The following is a 16,866-nucleotide window of genomic DNA, read 5'->3' on the forward strand; positions in this document are numbered from 1 at the left end:
GAGGTTAGAGTGGGAGAGAGCCAAAGCATAAGAGACTGTTAAAAACTGAGAACAAACTGAGGGTTGATGGGGGGTGGGAGGGAGGAGAGGGTGGGGGATGGGTATTGAGGAGGGCACCTTTTGGGATGAGCACTGGGTGTTGTATGGAAACCAATTTGACAATAAATTTCATATATTTAAAAAAAAAAAAAGCATTATGATAAGGATATCATGGTACTCACCTCATTTGTTTCCCATCTGTCAGAAGTCATTCTCCTTGAAACTTTATGTGTAGTGTTTTGAAATTATTGCTTCATATTATTTATACAATTTTTTATTTGTTCCTTATGTGTGGGTAAACTCTATCCCTGTTTATTGGCCAGAGTAAAAGTCTTCCACCATTCTTTTGATTGGCCTTTGCATGGCATTTATTTTTCCTTGCATGGTCTATCTTTTCCTGTGCTTTTACTTTTAACTTATCTGCTCTTTTCTATTTAAATTCCAATCTTGTATACAGCATATATTTGGGCCTTTCCATTAAAAAAAAAATCCAGTCTAACTATTTTTGCATTTTAATTGGTGTATTAGGCCATTTACATTAAATATAATTATTAGTATTTAGGGGTTTAAATCTATTATCTTACTATTTGTTTTCTTATTTTCCCATCTGCAATTTGATCCATTTTTCCTGCCTTCTTTTGAATTGAGTATTATTTTTTATTCTATTTTATTCCTACTACTAACTAATTACCTCCGTTTTATTTGTTTAGTGATTACTTTTGGGTTTACAATTTACATCAACATTACAGTCTACCTTCAAATAACTTTTTAAAACTCATATATAGTCTAAGAGCCATAAAACCGTATACTTCCATTTCCCCCACCTATCCTTTGTACTATTTTTGTCATACATGTTATTTTATGAATGGTTTAAACTGCATAGGGCATTGTTTTTATTTTTGCTTTAAATAGTCATTATACTTTAAGAAGATTAATAAGGGAGTTAAGAATAAAATATTCATCTTCCATCTATTTATTATATCAGGTGTTTTTCATCCCTTAAATCCAGATTTCCTTCTGATATAATTTTCCATCTGCCCAAAGAAGGTTTTTATGTTTCTTGTTTTTTGCTTTTTTAATTTCTTGTTCTACGTATCTGGTGGCAATAAATTCTTTCAACTTTTATTAATATGAAATAAAGTTTTATTTTGCTTTTGTATTGGAAACATATTTTCACTAGCTAAAGAACTCTAGCTTGACCATATTGTCTTTCAGTGCTTGGAAGATGGTACTCCGTCCACTGTTTTATGGCTTCCATGGTTTCTGATGTTATTCTTAGATATGTTCCATTATAACGTGACTTCTTCTCTGGCTGCTGTTAAGATTTTCTCATTTTTTCTGGTTTTCTAATAATTTGATTATGATATGATTTGACATGGTTTTTGAGTAATTTTTATTGAACTTTCTGGATCAGTGGATTTATAGTTTTCATCAAATTTAGAAAATGTTTACCCATTATTTCTTCAGATGTTTTTCTGACACCCTCTTCCACTCCATCCCTTTCTCTGGAATTTCAATTACATATATATTAAAATGCTAGATATTATTTTACTGGACATTGATTCTTGGTTCTTTCAATCTATTTTTACCTCCCTATGCTTCATTATGGATAGTTTATATTGCCATGTCTTCAAGTTCACTGATCTTTTCTTCTACTGTATCTAGTCTGTTCTTAAGTGCATTATTCATATCTGATATTGTATTTTTCCTCTCTAGAAGTTCCATGTTAGCCATTTTTATAGCTTCTCTATAAAGGATTTTCACCTCATCATTTCATGTTTTGCTCTACCTTCTTGAACATGTGGGTTATATTTCTAGCAGCTGTTTATATGTCATTGCTAATTTCATTATCTCTGTTATTTCTGGATAGATTTCTATTCATTGATTTTTCTAATAGTTGTAAGTCACAATTTTTTACTCATTTGCAGAAAATTTTTAATTTTGATTTTGATTGGTAATGGACATTGTGGATTTTATGGCATCAGTTGCTGTGTTACATTTCTTTAAATTGTATTAAATTTTGTTTTGGCATGTTACTTATAACACATAAGCTGCAGGTAAATTACATAACAGGAACATAAGTTACTTGTAATCAGATCATTATGAGTTTTCTTTTAAACTTTATTATAGTGTGGCTGTAGTATAGAAAATTACAATTTCAAGTGCTGGGGCACCTGGGTGGCTGAGTCAGTTAAGTGTTCAATGCTTGATTTCGGCCCATGATTTCACTGTCGTGGGATCAAGCCCTGCATGGGAGCCCACTTAAGATTCTCTCTCTCCTTCTCCCTCTGCCCCTTCTCTGCCTCTCTCAAAAACAAACAAACAAACAAACAAACAAACAAATAAATAAATAAGATTTCAAATGCTTTGAGTCTCACAGGTCCCTACAGGCCTTGCTATTGTGTTCTCCTGCTCTCAATGGAAATATCCTTTTCACCCATTGGGAAAGGCTTTCCATCTGGTTAGTTCCTCTATCAGCTGGACCTGCTCCACTGTACTTGGTTTAACACATCTCATCTCATTAACAAATTTATCCAAACAAGCCAGTCACAACATCTCATAAGAACCTATTATAACTACAAATCCTGCTTCCTACATTCCCACTGGGGTTACTTTGCTCCCAAGGGCAACCCCCATGTAGCCCTGCATGGAACTTGGTGTCCATTCTTGAGCTGTGAGTATATGTAACCAATAAAACGCTGGCAATCTCTTCCATGCATTGTTGGATGCCATGTGTCTGACAATCTCATACTGTTTAGTGTGGGGGACACTCCTTCACCAACAGGGCGAATAGGAGTTCATCAGAACAGTGTCCAGAGTAGCCCTCAGTCTAGGGCTAATGTAGTCCCACTATGGTAATACTCTTTTGAAAATTCTATCAGGTGAGCTTTGTATTATATGATTTTCACACATATTTAGGTAAGAACATGAACAATTCCCAAATTTGTGTTATTTCAAGGAATTATTCCTCTTATTCCTTCATGGTGGTTCTTTCTGTGATCCTCAAGTAGTTTTCCTCTTACTTATTATATGTAGATAACTTTTCAGTTAAAGACTCAAGAGATACCTCTGAAAACCTCTGAAACTCTTTCTGTGCAGTTTTTTTCTTCTCCAGTATTCCCATCAGCAAATTTTAACCAACTCAGCCTCCCTAAGATTTGGTTTTTCACTTACCAACTTAGCAAGTCTCTTGGGCTCTGTTTGGGTTCCTATAAATATACTGCAGTATATAAGCTACTAGTAAAATCATAGGGCTCATACTATTTACTTTTCTTCTCTCAGGGATCACAAGCCTATGCTGTTTGCTATACAATATCTGAAAACTTTTATTTTTTTTTTTTTAACTTTTCTTTCTTATGTGTCTCTTTTTTAAGTTAAGGCAATGGATGTGGGTAAAATCTGGTCCCTACTAGTTCATCTTGACTGAAGGAGAAAGCGCTCATCTAAAATTTTAAGTGTATTTTTAAACAAATAATTATGTGCTCAAAAATGGAAAAAAATATTTATTTTTTAAATAGAAGTAGAACTAATTTCCCCTTTAAAAGTTCTGAGAATTTATAGATGTGCGAAGGACTTCGTTTTTTACAGATTTACTTTGAAACCCTGGAAACTGTTATTTTCACCAAGATATATGTTATTCCTTGGCAAGTATCCTATTTTTCTCAATTCTGTCTCTCAGATCTCTTGTCATCATATATCTCGAGATTAAAATAAACTCCTGTCTGATCCTTCTGGCCCCATCCTCAACCCCGTGTCAGATCTCTTGCCCATCAATGCAGAATAGATTGTTCTCTACCACTATCTTCACCATAGTATCCTGCTCAAGATTGAAAGATATTTTTCTTTTTTTTTCTTTTTTTTTTTCAACGTTTTTTATTTTTATTTTTGGGACAGAGAGAGACAGAGCATGAACGGGGGAGGGGCAGAGAGAGAGGGAGACACAGAATCGGAAACAGGCTCCAGGCTCCGAGCCATCAGCCCAGAGCCTGACGCGGGGCTCGAACCCACGGACCGCGAGATCGTGACCCGGCTGAAGTCGGACGCTTAACCGACTGCGCCACCCAGGCGCCCCGAAAGATATTTTTCTAATGCTCACATAATTAAATCAAAACTTTCAGAATTTGAACTACTTAATAAACTAAACCACAAAACAAATGTTATTTATTAATAGAATTATACCCTGCCTAAATTAAAAAAAAAAAAAAAAAAAAACCAAAAAACCTCTAACTTGTTTCCACTAACAATGTGAGTCACAGACTCAATGGTATTAAACTGGAATATGTTAAGCTTCCTGGGTTTTTTAAAGTTTACCTGTCAGTATTTGAATGCTGCTTTAAGGATAATTTTCTTTAGTTTTTGATCTAATATTTATTGAATGTTCACTATCTTCCAAGTGCTATATACATATGTTAGACACCTAGATGATAGATACTATAGGGTTATACATAGTATAGTGTTACACATAATAATACATATAATAATATAATATTTAATTTTAATACAATGTCATAAAGTAAACTCCATACCTATTTTCATTTTACAGTTGAGGGAACATTCAATTAGAGAGATACACAATGATCATATCACAGATATGAGATGTATATATGATCTTCCTCTTTCCAGAATTGGTCATCTTAACCATTATATATAAATGGGCAATGTAGAATATAACTGATGCAATTATTTATTTATTCATGGCATCTTGAAATAACAAATTATAATTCAAGCAAAAACTACAGAAAAAGAGTGATATATAGCGATAAAGTATAAAAGCCACAATGACCATTTAACAGGCATGTAACTTTATAAACCATTGCATCTCTTATAAATCATACCACTTTTTAAACCAATTTATTTAACTACCATCTGAATAAATACCATTAAAAATATAACACAAAATATTTAAAGAAAAAAATTTCAGAAACACAAACGGAGTAAATAAATGTACTGTGTCATTCTCAGTTCATTGTGGTCAATTAAATGAAAAATTGCTAATATAGGGTATAAATTAATATTCTCATTAATAAGATTTATATAATAGCTATGTGTTGACTAAGTTCTACAGAAGTTGTGTGGTCTTTTCAAGAATACTTCCCAATAGGAAAATTTTGCACAAGTAACCTCAGTGAGTTTTCTAAAAAGATACAGAAGAAAAAAAGAACGATTCCACAAATGTAAACTAAGAAAATTGTACTCAAAACATATACCTCTCCTTAAAAAATTCTTCACAGAGAATTCAAGTCTTAGATGCTTTTATAAAATTAAGAACAAAATAATAACAAAAAAATGAGGAGTGAACCCAAGAGATTAGAACAAAATAGTAAGTGAAAAATAAGAAAGATATAGAAGACAAGAATCAATGAAGCTACAAGTTGGAATTTTTATCTAAGTAAAAGGAAATTAATGTTAGAATGGGAAAGCAGGAGAAGAGCACACACAAACAGCAAGCTGAGCTGGTACAGATGGCTTTCCTTGGACTGTAAGGAAAATTCTGGATGAAATATTTTTTAATGGCTTAATATAACTCTTAGCTTGAGAGCAAAACAAGAAAACTCCAGGAGCCATAAACATAGAAGTGAAGCAATAAACAGAGAGGGTAGGTGAAGCTGATGTCCTCGCCTACAGGTATTCAAGCAGGTACCTACAGGTACCCCAAGCAGGTGCTGAGGTTCTAGGGCAAACAGGAAGATTGAGGTGTAACAAAGTATTTACATAGTGGAGAATTTTAACACACTTCTTTCAGATAGTGGTAGTTAAAGCACAGTAATTAATAGTTAATATTTAAAAAAAACACTTTTAAAGATATGAGCAAGAAAAGAATTTAGAGAACAGTTAGGGAATGCACATTCTTTTCAAGCTCAAATGAGATATTTTCAAAGGCTGATCAGGTTCTGAACCACAAAGTATTCTCAATAAATGCCTAACTATTAATAACAGATACCACATTCCTTAACTACTCTGCTACAAAATGGAAAACCAATAACTGACAGTGTAAAACATAAATAAATCGAAATTACTATGACAGATATCTGGACATTTAAAATATATCCATAGTTCTAGGTAAGTAATGAGTCAAGAAATCATAATAGATAGTGTTTATCATTAAATATTAATTCATGAATTATAACTAAACTCCAATATAGTAAAGCTTGTTCAATATAATTAAAACAGTTTCTATATCTTAAAATGCATATATTACAAAATTAGAAAAACTAAGAATCAATAAGCTATTCATCAACTTAGAAAAATAACAGGGAAGAGTGCCTGGGTGGCTCCATCAGTTAAGCATCCAACTTCCACTCAGGTCACGATCTCACAGTTTGTGGGTTCGAGCCCTGCATCGGGCTCTGTGCTGACAGCTCAGAGCAGCCTGGAGCCTGCTTCAGATTCTGTCTCCCTCTCTCTCTGATGCTCCTCCACTCACACTCTGTCTCTCTCTCTTTCAAAAGTAAATAATCATTAAAACAATTTTTTTGAAAGAAAAATAACAGGGCAATCTTAGAGAACAAGGAAGATAATAAAACTAGAATCAATTTGTGTAAGAAAAAAAGATACAAACCAGACAGTCAAGTAAACCAAAAAAATCTTTTTGAAGAAGACTAATAAAATCGAAAAAATATATAACAAGATTGATGGGAGAGACAGAGGAAGAGAGAGAAAAAGGGAGGGGAGGATGAGGAGAGAAAGAGTGTTGTGGTAAATCAGCTCTCTCTGGAATGGGGGTAGGCCCCAGTTTGTGAGATTTCTGATTTCCATAGTGTAAATATTGACACTATTGCTGATTTCAATCTACCAACACAATGTCACTGTACACAGATTGGGAAAAGATGCATAGAGTTGGCTCTGGAGAACTACTACAAGCCAGCTCTAGCACACCACTAGAGAGAAGTCACAAACAAATAATATTAGGACTGGAAAATAGGACACAATGCAGTAAAAATTTTAAATGTTATAAGAGAATGTCTTGAATAATTCTTTCAACATTAATGAAAACTTGAAAAAATAGATAATTTCTTAAAAAGCTATCACTTTCCAAATAGACCTAAAAGCAAACTAGACTAGAACTAGGTCATGAAGATAGTGAATTGATAGTTTAAAATTTATCCATTAGTTAAGAAAACAAAAGAAACAACTTGGCTTATCAGGCTTTATAAATAAGATTTACCAACTATATAGACCAGTGCTTCTTAAAGTCTAGCCCTCAGAACAAAAGCATCAGCATCATCCGGGAACCTGTCAGAAATGCAAATTCTCACGTTCCTCTTCATACTTCCTAAATTAGAAATTCTGGGTGTGAGGTCACTGAATCTGTATAGTGATGCATGCTGAAGTTTGAGAATGATTGTTTTAGGGAAAAGATCAACCTAAAGTAATACAAACTTTTTCAGAGGATAGAAAAAGAAATTCCTCTATGAGGCTAATATAGCCTTCAGTCCAGGATCAGGCATAAATACTTTAAGAAAAAATATGAGCTGATGTCACAGGGAATACAAACCTTCTAGCCAAGGTATTAACAATGGAATCCACTAGTGCTTGTGTGTGTTTGTCTCTGTCTGTATGGCCATGACTAAGTTGGGAATATTCCAGGAACCAAAAGATGTTTTTGTATCTGGAAATCGGTTACTGTATTTGCCACGTTAATAAATTAAAGGAGAAAAGCCATATGATGATCTGTATTGATACAATAAGTATTTTTGGTAAGTTTAAATAACCATTCATGATAATATTTTATTATTATTATTAACTCTTAGCAAACTAGAAATAGAAAAAGTTTAACCTGATCAAAACTATCATTAAAACCTTTAACAACCATAGTATGCTGATAAAATAATAGATCTATTCCTTGGAACAAGACAAAGATACCTGCTATTACCACTTCTGTTCAGCCTTGTATTGGGAGCCCCAGTCTGTGCAGTAAAAAATAAAAGAAGTAAAAGGGTATCAGTCAGAAGAAAGAAAGTTCATTCTTTTCTCAGGGATATTATTGTGAAGAAATACACAGAAATTCAAGACACTTTATAGACAAATTAATAAAGTTCAAGAAGATTGTTCAATAGGAGATCACTGTATAAACATCAGTGGGATTCCTCTGCAATAACAGTAGATCTCATTCACAATAACCTTAAAATTTTTAAGTCACTTAGGAATAAATCTAACAAAATAAGCAGGATATACAACCCTAATTACTTAGTGATATAAATGCTAACTAGATGGAGAGTATAAAGTGTTTGTGAAAAGGGTGACTCGGTATTTTAAAGATATTTCTTCCTAAATCAAGGTTGCCAGATTTAGCAAATAAAAAATAGAGAATACTCAGAATAATTCTTATGTATAAGTATCTCTCAAATATTATATGGGACATACTTACAGTAAAAACTTATTGCATGCAGCGCCTGGTGTCAGACAGTTAAGCGTTGGATGTTGGAGTTAGCCTCAGGTTATGATCGCACAGTTTGTGAGATCCAGCCCCACATCAGTCTCTGCACTGACAGCATGGAGCTTGCTTGAGATTTTCTCTCTTCCTCTCTCTCTCTTTCTGCCTCTCCCCCTCTCATATGCACTCCTATGCCATTATCCCCTTCAGTTTCAATTAATTTGCTAGAGTAGCTCACAGAACTCAGGAAAACAGTTTATTTGTTTACCCATTTATTATAAAAGGATATGATAACGAATACAAATGAACATCCAGATGTGAAAGATGCATAAGGAGGGGCACTGAGACCCTATGCCCGCTCCAGGTATGCCACTTTTCCAACACCAGTGTGTTCAACGGCCCGGAAGCTCTCTGAACCTGATACCTTTGAGACTCTTATAGAGGCTTCATCATGTAGGCGTGATCATAATTTACTCCATTTCCAACTCCCTCCCCCCTTCCTGAAGGATAGGTGATGGGGCTGAAAGTTCCAAGCTTCTAATTATGTCTTGGTCTTTCTGGTGACCAGTCCCCATCCTGGAGTCCACTGTGAAACACCTCATTACAACAAAACACAGTGCTATCACCCGAGAAATTCCAAGGGATTTAGAAACTCTGTGTCAGGAACAAGGGCCAAATATAAAATATTAGAACAAAAGATGTTCCTAGTGTTCTTATCACTTAGGAGATTACAAGGATTTTAGGAGCTTTGTACCAGACATATATATGTATGTATGTATGTATGTACATACATACAATTATTCTGTACATACATACATATATGTATGTACATACATACAATTATTCTGTACATACATACATATATATTCATTCACAGGTTTTTGCCTTAGATCTATATGATTAAAGAGACATTTTTAAGAAGTCTGATACAAAACAAGGGAATGTCTTCCTCAAAGATAAATTCAGTCTTTTTACCCCAGAACTCAGAAACCTCAGCCTCAATTACACCTGCATTAGCCTATTCACTCCTTCCCGGTGGCAACAAGAGGGGAAAGGAGAACCCCCCCACATCACTGTGCTTTCATTTATTCTCTTCTCTTCCCATCAGTAATTCAAAGACTGCTTTTGATTTGTAGCAATATAAAGCAAAAATGAAAGTATTATAATTAGAGAGTAAGTCATGACAGTCATTTGACCTCAATAACCATATTACAGGTGCGATCTGATCTTAGCCCCATTTTGTGAATAGATCCAGCAACTCAAGAGAAAAGTAGACCCGATGGAAGAATGGTGTCAGTAAGATCAATTTGGAATTCTCCTCATAGATAGATGCACCCAAGTAACAGGAAATTTGGAGAAAAATCATACTTACATAAAAATGCAACCATGAATAGAACTTGTATCATTTGGGATTCTTTAAGTACAAGAAACAAAAATCAACGTGGCCTAAGAAGCACAGGGAGGATTGAAGACTATGGGACATCTTTACACAATCTCAGAGTCACTCTTGGAAAAGTGAGGAGTCAAAGTATCTATGGGGAAATAGAAAGGAACAACCAGTCACAGCCAGATGGGATTGATCATCCCTTACTGCTTTTTCCACCTTTCTCCACATTCCATGTGAGCTTCAAATTCCAAGGAGAGGAAAGAATCTGACTGGTATAGCTTGGGTCACATGTCCATCCCTTGGCCAGGGGAAATGGGGACATCTTGATTAATAACTCCATGGTTGTATCTAATAGTGAAGGAGTGGTTTTCCCAATGTAAGTTCAGGGCACCATTTCAAAAGAAGAGGAAATGGATTTTTGACAGCCATAAACACCAGATGTCCACTGCATGACCAAATAACACAGGTTTTGGGAAACGTACCAACGTAAAACAATGACATTGTGATTGTCAGTTGAAACTTGGTGCAAGACTGTGGTTTTTTTTATATATATAAGAGGAAGGATTTTTCTCAAGATTACCCATTCTAGGCAGTGGTTAATAGTAGAGTAGAAAATGAGTAGGACCCCTGTCTAGGAAAGGAAGGGAACCTTCTTCACTCTACGGGGCTGGAAGCATTATGCTGACCCCAAGGTGTTATTTTAGAACTACACCCGCCTATGGTGGCTGCTGGGAATCTCTGTTTGCTTTGTGAAATGAAACAGCAACAACGATGAAGAAAGGTAAGCTACCAGTATCCATGATGGTAGATGTAGAAACCTCCCATGTCAAGGAAGGTACCTCTGAGTGGTCGATAACTGGTACATGGTGAAAACAAAACAAAACAAAACAAAACAAAACAAAACGAAACGAAACAAAAAAAGAAGATGCCCTCTCGAGCAACAAAACAAAACACTCCAGTTATTTGGACCGCATGAGGTTTCTTTGCCTAAGATCAGGATGGAGTTTCCTCAGTGGCAATCTGTAGATGGTCTGTGGCCAGCAGAGAAACAGTCGAAAGATTCAGCAGCAGCAACACAGCATAGAAGCAAGATGAGCACGCCGGAGTGAAAGAATCTGCTTACTGCAGAGCAAGCATATGTATCTACCCATCTAGTGAAAATCCATGTAACCATTCTTGCATAATAAGGTAACATATAAAAAGACAGATAAGAAAACAGAAACACATGCACATATATATAAATGTGTACATATGTATATGTAATAAACATAATGTGTATTTCACTTAGGAAATAATTGCTACTAATATTTCCAACACTTTTTCATTCTTTATTTAATTTTTTTAAGGTATTTTTGCTGTACAGAAGTTTCCCGTTTTTTTTTTTGTTTTTTTTTTTTTGTTTTTTTTTTAAAAAAATTTTTTTTTTTTCAACGTTTTTTTTTTATTTATTTTTGGGACAGAGAGAGACATAGCATGAACGGGGGAGGGGCAGAGAGAGAGGGAGACACAGAACCGGAAACAGGCTCCAGGCTCCGAGCCATCAGCCCAGAGCCTGACGCGGGGCTCGAACTCACAGACCGCGAGATCGTGACCTGGCTGAAGTCGGACGCTTAACTGACTGCGCCACCCAGGCGCCCCAAGTTTCCCGTTTTTTGTGGTTTTTTTATTTTTTTATTTTTTTTTCAGAAGTTTCCCATTTTGATGGCAGCAAATACTGTTCTTTTCCTCTATAATTTCTTCTATTTCTTTCATGCTTGGAAAGTCCTTCCCTGCAAAAGACCAATATTATGAGTCTATAATTCACATTAAAAGATACTGGGTTAGGGTGCCTGGGTGGCTCAGTCAGTTGAGCGACTAACTCTTGATTAAAGTTTAGGTCATAATCCCAGGGTCATAGGATCAAGCCCTGAGTCAGGCTCTGCACTGAGCGTGGAGCCTTGCTTAAGATTCTCTTTCTTAAAAAAATTTAAAAAAAATAAAAAGAATAATACATAAGTAAAAGATGCTGACATGGACATACCTGATGCTATCAGGTATGTGCTAACTTGCTTTAGGCTACATATTATGTGTAGTCATTTGCTGTAATCAGAATTTCCCATCTAAAGGGTGATCAGCTAGCATTCGGTCAGAAAGGCCACTCCCCTAAGACTATGTATGAGTGCTTCAGCTAGTTTCTGATCACCACCAGGAATTTTGCTAATCAACATATGAATGATAGACAAGGGTATCTGTTGGTGAGATGGATTCTTATTGATGAAACTAATGGCATTTAAGATAGGTACATGGGATAAAAATTTCAGAGAGGCCTTCTGCTCTTGGTTGAGCAGTATACAAAAATCAAGGGAACCCTATATCCGTTTGCTCAGGGATGGCACCGAGACTTGACCCCTAATAAGGTGATTTGCCTACTAATAACAATCTGATCAATGGCTGCATGTGTGGAAGAATCTGAAGTGAAAATTGCGTTCTTTATAAACTGAGAGAGAGGTTGTTGAGGAAGTAATTAATCTTCACCAGCCTCTAGCCCTTGGAGACTACTATTAGCTAACAAAAATAACTGAAGAGTTGTACAAAATCAAATTGGCTTAGGCCAGTTCACAAGAACCAGTTAAATACCTGTGTTTTCTTCTAATTTATTTCAAGATTTTATCTTTTATATCTAACACTTGACCCATCTGGAGTTTTTAATTTCAAATGCCTGCAGGACTGGAGCCATTCATATAGATTCATGAGACAAACTGGCATAAAACAGGAGGTAGAAAGAATTGTGCCAAATTGCAAGGCACCAGGGGGCCATTACTCTGTTCGTGCCAATTGCTGCCATCTGGGGATGTGAGTCCAGTAGTGCTAAATTTTCTCATTTACTTTTTCTTCGTGGCTTTTTTTAAAAACATTTATATTTTGTTGAAAAATTTTCTGGTTTTTAAAATACCATGCAACAAACAGTATAGTTTGTGGTCCAGTTACAGTACAAGGGTAGCCAGTTTGCAATATTTACTTTATCATATAAGAGTTGGATGTAATATATTTTTTCCTCCAGGTAGGCAATTTTCCCACAAAAGTGTTGAAAACATAGCTTTTCTTATTAAGTTCTTATTCTTCCTTTATCAAACCCTATACACTTGTATACTAGCAGCTGTCTATTATTTCCCACATTATTTGGGTAAATTTAAGAGTAACATCCACCTCCAATAACATTCAGATTCTGATTTGGAATTTTAATTACAAATCAAGTACTTTTTACTTCAAATAATTTTTAAAACAATATTAATATTTAATACAATATTTACTTTAATACTTTAATAAAAATATTTAAATTTTTATATATTTGTTTTGTTTCTAAATATTTCGCTTAAGGTTTTTCTAGTTGTAAGAATTTTAAAATTTATTCTTTTGGGTGTTTTAAATATGTAATTGAATAATTGGTCATCACTTTCTGGGCTAGCAAACATGTTATGTAACATGGAGAATTTTTATTTATGAAAGTTTGCAAGGGCTCAACAGTAAAACTGTCATTTTTTTGAACTATTTTTTGAAGTAATCTCATGATTATTGGATAGGCCTTGTGATTCTAGTCATTTTTATTTTCCTAAAAAATTACTTTATTTGTTAAAAGTTTTCAATGGAGCTATTTTTTACTTTTCTAGTAATTCACTTTTGATTTTTATTCGGATATTTCATAATACTACATTTTCTGTAGAGAATAAGTAAGACTTCCATTGATGTCAACTATGTACCTCTGTTCTATGAGCCATGGGCTGTAAAGATGTTCAAGGCCCCTATTTTCAAGAAACTTACATTCTCAGAAGTAAAGACAGATAATAAACCAAGAAATAAATTTTTACATTATCAAGTAATAAAAAATATTCTGGTGACATTAAGAGTGTGATATGGTAGAGGCACCTGGGTGGCTCAGTCAGTTAAGTGTCTGACTTTGGCTCAGGTCATGATCTCACAGCTTGCGGGTTCGAGCCCCACGTCCGGCTCTGTGCTGATAGCTGGGAGCCTGGAGCCTGCTTCACATTCTGTGTCTCCCTCTCTCTCTCTCTCTCTCTGCCCCTCTCCCGCTCACACTCTGTCTCTCTCTCTCTCTGTCTCTCTCTCTCAAAAAATAAACATTAAAAAAAAATTCTTTTTAAAAGAGTGTGATATGGTAGGGAGTAACAGGCTGAGGGATGTTGAGGAATTATCAACAGCCAGGAAAAAAAAAAAAAAAATCTGAGGAAGTAACCTTTAAGCTGAGACATCATTGACAAGAAGGAACCACCACAGATCCAGGGAGACTTGTCTTAGTCCACTGGGGCTGCTATAACAAAATACCACAGATGGGTAGCTCAGAAATTTAATACAGTTCTGGAGGCTGTAAGGCAAGATCAGGATACTGGCATGGTTCGGTGAGAACCTCTTCCAAGTCTCAGATCTCTCCACAAGCAAAAGGGCTGGGGAGTCCTGTGGGAATCTTTTACCAGAGCACTAATCCCATTCATGAGGGCTCTCCCCTCATGACCTAATCTTCTCCAAAGTCCCCACCTCCTAATACCATCACCTTTGGGAATTTAGGATTTCAACTTGAATCTTGCAGGGACACAAACCATAGCAGGTTCCCATGTAGAAGGCACAGTTAGTCCAAAGTATATGAAAAATTTATGTACAAAGATTAGTATGTTCCAGGTTACTCATGTCACTGGAATTTTTTTTTTAATTTATTAGTATAGTGTTACTTAGTAATGTTATCTTCCTCTACATCTATGGCTGTTTTTCTTTTTCATTTTTAATATGTATCTGTAGTTTATATCTTTTGTTAAAATTTGCCCAAGATTTATCTGTTCGATTGTGTATTTGTTTTTAAATAAACAAAACTTTTGGATTATCAATTCTACTTTGATTATATTTAGGGTTTTATTCCTCTACCCGTGTCCTTTTTAAAGATTCTGTATTTTTAGTAATAGAAAATTATAAGACTATGAAATTTTCTCTGGTAAGTTTTGCCCACATTCAAAAAAAAAAAATGCTGATACATTGTGTTCTTGTTATTCTTGTTTTAAGATCATCTCAAGTTAGGGGTGCCTGGGTGGCTTGGTTGGTTAAGTGTCCTACTTCAGCTCAGGCCATGATCTTGCAGTTTGTGAGTCTGAGCCCCACATTGGGCTCTGTGCCGACAGTTCAGAACCTGGAGCCTGCTTTGAATTCTGTGTCTCCCTCTCTCCCTCTCTCTGTCCCTCGCCAACTTGTGCTCTCTCTCTCGCTCTCTCTCAGAAATAATAAACTTAAAAAAAAAAAAAAAAGGTTGTCTCAAATTATAATACTGGTGTTATTGTTGGCCCAAGATTTAGAGACTTTAAACTTTGAAATGATAGGTAATTTTTTCCCATTTAAGATTTTATTAATACTCAGTTCCATTACATTAACAGCAAAAATATGACCTGAGAAATTTATTGAAATATTCTTTTTAGTCTAAGTACTTGAGTTTCTTTTTTTTCCTATTTGGTAATGATTATATGGGCCCTTGAATATAAGGTATATTCTTCTCTTGTGGATATAAAGTTTATTGTATATCTATTGATCAACCTTAAAATATCATGCAATTTCTCCTTGTTCTCATTACCTTTTTAAAAAATCTATGTACTTTATCAAAGCTTGAAAGATATCAGTTGTGCAAAACAGGTACTTTTTTTTCAGGCCACCTATTTCTAATGGCTTAGTGTAGATAAGAAAGTGCGAGAGCCAGAAATACAAGTTTGTAGCTAAAGTATGGGACTGTTCATTGCCAGATCTAGGAACTGTATCATGTACCAGGATGTTTCTTACTGAAAATACTGCCCAAAAGTGAACTCAAGCTGACTAAAACAATAGAGGGGCCATATGGGCTTACATAATTGAGAAGTTCAGAGAAAAGGCAGCCTTTAAGTGCTTCAGTGAGGCCTCGGTCATTTTCTCAGCCCAGTTGTTCTCTCCCCATCAGTTTCATCCTCAGGCTGGTTTTCCTCAGAGTAACAATATGGATGAGGCAGCCGAAGGTGTGACCTCTGCACTTCATGCTCTCCAAAGGAGGAGAGGGTCTGTGTCCCAAAGCTCTCTGCAAAAGTCTCAGAATTCCACACAGTAGCACTGTCTTAGGCATTAGCCTGGGGTTAGTATATACTCACCAACTTAGTCCAGTTTCATGCTCCATTTACAAGAATAGTGTAGTGTTTTCCAGAATCTCATGGACCTCTTATGGAAGGTTCATAGGACAATGAGGAAGAACAAGAGGGGAGACTCAATGCTAGGTAGAGTGGAAGCAAATACCTTGTCTGTTGATGCCCAGCCTCACACTGGCACTTTTATATTCTGCTTGATATCTAAGGGGGCTGGAAAAAATAATTTTCCAGAATCCACTGAGTGTTAGTTTCCTGGGTAATTGTACCAATGGAAGGCACTCAAATGCAAATAGGAGATGGAAGGGAGGTGATTCTGTCCTTGTTCCTGTCTCAGCAGTGGCAGGGGTAGGTAGGTAAGTCCTGGTGGTGATGAGTTCCTGGATCCCTGCAGCCTCGGTGAGCTTATGAGCTCCTGGCTTGCTATTGCAGCACTTCAGACAGACATGCCCCAGCAGCCTTGGGGAACATGTGAGTAGGTCTTGGGAACACCAGGAAGCCCTTTACTCCTTCGACCTTAGGAGAGCTAGCAACTTTCTAGTTACTGATTTCATCGTATCCTTATCTTCCTTCTTTCGCTCCTCCAGTTTTCTAAAACTTGCAACCAATTCACTGCATTATGTTCCCTTCCTTTGAAATATGTAATGTGGTTTCTATTTTACAAACAAGACCCTGACTGATATAGTGCTATGAAAAATATTTCAAGGTTCTAGGTTATAATTTTATTAAACTGATAATTGATATAATTCCATAAACAAACAAAATCCCAAATATGCATGATTATAAAACCATTTATTTTTTTTTTTATTTTATTTTTTTTTTTATTTATTTTTGGGACAGAGAGAGACAGAGCATGAACGGGGGAGGGGCGGAGAGAGAGGGAGACACAGAATGGGAAACAGGCTCCAGGCTCCGAGCCATCAGCCCAG

Source organism: Neofelis nebulosa, chromosome 6, assembly GCF_028018385.1.
Source record: "Neofelis nebulosa isolate mNeoNeb1 chromosome 6, mNeoNeb1.pri, whole genome shotgun sequence".
Lineage (NCBI taxonomy): Eukaryota > Metazoa > Chordata > Mammalia > Carnivora > Felidae > Neofelis > Neofelis nebulosa.